This window comes from Lineus longissimus, chromosome 8 (genome assembly GCF_910592395.1).
Source record: "Lineus longissimus chromosome 8, tnLinLong1.2, whole genome shotgun sequence".
NCBI lineage: Eukaryota > Metazoa > Nemertea > Pilidiophora > Heteronemertea > Lineidae > Lineus > Lineus longissimus.
Window position 1 is genome coordinate 9,465,382 of NC_088315.1, and position 6,000 is coordinate 9,471,381.

The window sequence follows — 6,000 nt, forward strand, 5'->3', positions numbered from 1 at the left end:
GAAAAACGCTCCAAATAGCCCATTTGCGCGGATTTTAGCATCACTTTGAGCGAGCCGATGCGGACTTCCTATGCGCGCTGTACAAAATGTACATGTCTCACTTTCTGCAACGTTGCCGTAACATAATGTAAACAACGGCGCTACCGGCGCTCCGGCCGGGCCGGCGATGGATGGAATTTGCCAAATTCGCACATATTCAAGTTATTTTCGTGGCCTATCTTTTTAAGTTTGAGGTATTTTAGAATAGAAATTGAACCCGAGGAACTCAACCAAGGTCCTCCGCCTCGGGTTCAATTCCTTAATCATATACATGTACCTATTGATATTTGAACATTGTTGCTCATTTTGTATATTACCACTAATTGTGCCACCGAGTCAGGTGATCGTCATAGACAACGAACATGTTGCCGATTAGAAAGACACAAAGGTGGTTACCAAAGATGATAAATAGAGATGAAAAAACGAGGGTGCATATGCCCCCCCCCCCCCCCCAATAACGCATATGACAGCTTTTCCTGATTTATCCGACATTCCTCTGACATAGTTGCTCGAAGAATGATTGAAGAATCGATCATCATTTTATTGTCTGGAACTGGCTATGAAATAGATATTGATGTGAATAGCACATGCAGTTGTTTTCAAGTTTCAGTCATCGGTAAACTTTACGGCTGGTTAAATCTGTTTGTGCTCACGACATTGCTTACAAAACACATTTTCTTGTTGATCAGATTTCGATGATCAACACAGACTTGTTGTCAGGTAAAAGTTTGCTTTTACCGACATCAAACAAGTACGAAATATCGAAAAATAAAGAACATGCAATAAAAAAACTTTATTACTTTTATAGCCTGCAAGTAGGTACACATCACGTAGCTCAAGTTTTGTATGATATGAAGACAATCAACCTCAGCTAGGGAGATTGCTGCCACGGTTCCAGCAAATGAGCCATAGCTCAATATCTGATTCAGAAAGTGCTTTCCCCACACAGAGTACCAATTCCTGGCAAGGGGACACGGTTCCCATCAGAAGCTCAGTGTGAGTGCTGTGCCACTGATGATAAGCGGATTGATTTGATTTGGATCATAGAGCTGATTCCTCGTCATGTGATCCCGTACTCGAACAGCAATGATTCGTTCAATCAGTTTGGATAAATGTAGAACTAGATACATGCCAGTAACTTGGTAACTCATCCTTGTCCAGAGACGGCTTTTTTAGCATTGGTTTCTCAAAGGCCGACTTTAGGCGAGAGGGAACATGTCCTTGCTGCAGTGACTTATTGAGACCGCCATTACCAAAATGGCGGTCTTCCTTGTTTTTACTGGTTTTCTCTCTCCCTCTCTCCCCGTATCCAATCTGCGGTTTCATCAGAATAACTCGAGGACTAAACAATGTATCACCCTGAATGTATCAGGGATTGTTGATATGTGTGATGACCAGAAGTGATTTAATTATGGGCAGAAATGGATTAAAATCTGAATTTTGGCGCCGGTATTTCTAAAGTTTTGACTGCTTAATCAATTATAGTCCGAACGTCAGCTTTTGCCGAACAACTGGTGATTAAGGGGATTTGCCAATCCATTATTCGAGCGGCACCCCGCCGATGATCACCACGATATACCATACTCCCAAGCTCCAGTGGTGGGAAGGCAAACTATGGCTGAGATGACTCTCCTGCTTATTGAGCAGCACCCACTGCGTTGTCCACGCAAAGTCAGACGGCTACCTAAAATGTGGAAGAGGGAATGATTCGAGGATGCACCCACTGTTATGATTAAAAAAACCTTGACGTCTGTGACTGTGGACATTAGGTCAAGGTCAAATCTGTCGATTGTCATGGAATTCAACATTATTAAATACCGCCGGAGCTAAGGTAGTCGTGTTTGGTTTTAATTCAAAGGTTTGGACTGAGCCACTTTTGTGACTTAATAACCGTTCGAGCTAAGGTAGTCGTGATTGGCATCAAACTTTAGTTTTTTTGGCATGTTTGAATTGACCCACTTTCGTTACCTATTGATGACCATTAACGCTAAGTTATTCATGTTTTGCATCAAACTTCAGTTTATGAGCATTAGATTGGCCATATTTTGTGACTGTCGCACCTTCACCTTTAGAGCTAATCCAGACGTTTGGTATTAAACTTCAGCATATGAGGAGTTGGTTTGAACTGACCTACTTGTATGATCTACTGGCCCACTAAATGACAGTTCGAGCCAAGGTGGTCGTGATAAATATCAAACTTTACTTTATTTTAGGCATATTTGGACTGACCAATTTTCGTGACCTACTTATTGATGACTGCTAACGCCAAGTTATTCATGTTTGCATCAAACTTAAGCTTGTGTGGATTACATTTCAACTGACCATCTTTCGTGACACGCTCACCTAACGACCTTTATAGCTAATCTCGACATTTTTGGCCAAACTTCAGCTTATGAGGAGTTGGTTTGAACTGACCTACTTTCTTAACTTACTGACCTACTTATTAAGGACTAATTGACCTGCCATGTTTTCTGCACCTACACCTGTATATTATCTTGTCATCCTTTCAGTTTCTCTTAATGACGATGGTGATTTAATTCTCCTAGATGTCAAGGACGAGGAAACGTTGCCCACCTTTGTGACCCGACAACCTGATAGTGACGACAGCTCCTGGTGTTATGACACAGTTGATACAATGAAGAATTCTATCATCGACACGGCTTACTGCAGATCAAAGATAAAACGACAAAAAAGTCAGTTACCAACAAACGCTTGAAATGTGGCAAAGAAAACGATGAAAAAATAAATTCCTATCCCTTAACTAAGGTGACATGTTTCCTTGACAACAGAGTTGTCGGTGCAACCTTCTTCTAACCAACATCGCAGTGATGGATTCTGACTCGATCATGCCATGGTTCCCAGAACCTGATGAAACACCTTGAGAGAACATTACGAGACGAATTGATATAATCGTCAAATCCGACTTTTTGTTTCTTCCAAAAATTGTGAAGAAAATGTATTCGAACCGCACTATAGATTCCAGCGATGCAGTCAAGTCATTTGCCTAAACGAATGTGGTCGCAGTTTCCACACGGTAACAAAAGGCCACATCGACCACAGTCGCATTTGGCAATGAAACGGTTAACACTTAGTTTCTTCAGACCATTGGAATAGGAATTAGTCAAGTGGAAATACATAGACAGCACAAAATTCAAATCATCGCAACACCATGCTTTACTTAAAAAATCAATGGTACACTGTCACTGTCACTGTTACTCTCGAGTTCTTCTCTACGATAGTCAGTGAATTTTTTAATACTTGGGGGTTCCACAAAAAGTTCTGGGAGGAGTTAGCAACTCTCTCTGTTTTATGTAAATGATTACCGAAATCCATGTCCTTGTCGACTGCCAATACTGTTCGTTTCTTTATTCAGGATTGTTTTCTGTATTGTGACCACTCGACTTTCATGAATAATAGTTAAAGCTTTTTAAATTGTATTCTGACTTCACTTACTGAACTACTGTTACCTGTAAGTCATGAGCCATCACCACTTTCTAGCTGGCTGCAGCATGTCGGTGACGATAAATTCCTTTAAAATTTGGTGCTGCCATCAGCATTGTGGCAATTCCTTACCTGGAACAAAGGGTTACAACTAAACCACTCCAGCCAGCTTACTACAGCTAGTTTCAGCCTTCACCATATCAAACTGCCCTTCAATAGATTTCATAGTTAGCACTATGAAGACATCTCTTTTCACTATCATGCCCATATCCATGGCCAAAAAGGCGAAAATAGGTGAACAGGAGGCCATTTTCTAAGAGCGCCAAGGACATTTTGTTCATCACTTGCACCTAGAATTCATCAGTGATTTTACGTGCCCGACAAACGTCAACCTTTTCCACCTCTGTCGACATCATTATCCGCGGGGGCCAGGCGACATGATGATACACTTCGCGCATCATAAAAAACCTAGAATAGCATCTCCCTAAACTCAAGAGACCTGTGTTCTTCATAATCAACTCAAATTGTTCATATAAAAATTGGCTCTTGATGATCAGTCGTTTGTTGTGAATATCTCCACGTGTTTCCAATACCTTTTCGTCACGGACTTGGAAACCCTTACAATATGATAGAGTGTGCCGTCTAACATTTGGATGAAGTCATCCAGCGCGCTTCTGGAAATCTGGTATCTCAAATCAATATCAACATGATCAATGGCTAAGGTTGTATCGACGCGTCTCATGACGCAGCTGATTCTAAATCCAAAGAATGCTGTCAATATTTGCTCGTTATTCCTTCCAATGGCCGCAGTAACAATTATAAGGCGGTCTGATTCCCTAAACCAATAGTCGTAACTTAATAACTGGAGATCTGTAAAGTTGATAATGGAACTAAATTCGGTGCTCGAGCCTGGGAGAGTAAAATGTTTGCTTCTTCTAAACCAGTATAAATACAATCCTGAATAATCGTTCCCTTCTTTTTCACCAATGATAAAGTACACGAAGTCTTCGCCAAGGAAAAATCTGTCGTAAGCAGACACCGGGACGTTTATTTCTATAGCGCCTTTGGACGAAGGTCTAATAACGGCGCTTTCATTCAGATTAAATGAATACATGCTAATGACAGACTGGCTATATCGCTTGCAATCAATGACTAATGTCCCGTGTCGGAGCAAAATATCGAACTTCGTCACATACACCCCACTTACGCACGGGTCCGTTTCCGGTATGACTAGTTTCCTAGTGCCGATGCCAAGCCTGACGTCAAAGAGGATAAATGTCAGATACTTTTGCTCTTCCCAGCAACTTACGACGATGTATCTATCATAGACCAGTGCATTGCTTGCTATATACAGTTTAGCGCACACTAATTCGTTTACATGAAGGATTGTCCTATAGGTGAGAACGAATATACCTTGCTTTGAATTCAGTCGAAACATGCACACGTTGTAATCCTGTTTACCACGGATGTCTGTCAGGACACCAATGGCGCCAGTCACGTGATTATAAAGCAACCTATCATTGCTGCCAATTCGTAATATCACAGGTGGTAAAAACATCGCTCTCATTCTGCGTCTGTACCGTATCTTTCGATTACCCTTAATAATTAAGTAGTAGAACCGTTAAATGTTACACAGCTGATATTTGTTTTCTTGATACCGTCATCTTTGAGATGATTTCGGTAATATTGCTGGTCATAAGCGTGCTTTTTTTCGTCATAGCGGGGGGGGGGGCAAAACGCCTCTTTTATCCTCCATCTGGTTGAACATCAGCCAAAAACCGCAAAAACACGTTTTTGTAACTCTATAGCCCCTTTTACACTACGCATTTTCAACCGCGCTCGGCCCGCGTCGAGCGCATCTCGGCAAAAAAATGACACGTGGCAACTCGTGGTGCAGCGTGGTCGGCAGATGAGACCAAAACATTGATTGCCTTGTGGGGGGAAGATGTTACCCAGGCCCAACTAGGAGGAACACGCCATAACAAGAAATTGTACAAGGAGATTGCGAAAGGACTGGAGGAAGCTGGTTTCCCTGACAGGGAGTGAAAGCAGTGTCAAGAAAAGATCAAGAAGCTGAAGAAGAAATATCGGGAAGTTTTAGACAATAACATTCGCTCTGGAAAAGGTAGAAAGGAATGGGCATATTTTGACAAAATTCACGAGATTCTAGGTACAAGGCCCATGTCCAGGCTTTCAATTTTGCTACAATCGGCAGAAAAGAAACCCAAGGCAAAAGGAAAAGCGAAGAAAGTGTCCGCAGCAGCCTCAGGCAGCGAATCTGCAGACAGCACTAGGCCTAGTAGTCGGGCTTCGACCTCCACAGCAACAGATGATGCAGATGCCAATAATGCCAATGAGAATTTCCTACCTCAAACAGAGGACGGAGCGTCGATCCAGGTAAATTGGCGCGGTGACAGAGATGGATTATTGTGCGTAGTGTAAATGGTACATCAGAGGCGGGCTCGACCCGGGTCGAGCACGGCACGGTTTAACCGGGTTAAAAAACTGTGTAGTGTAAAA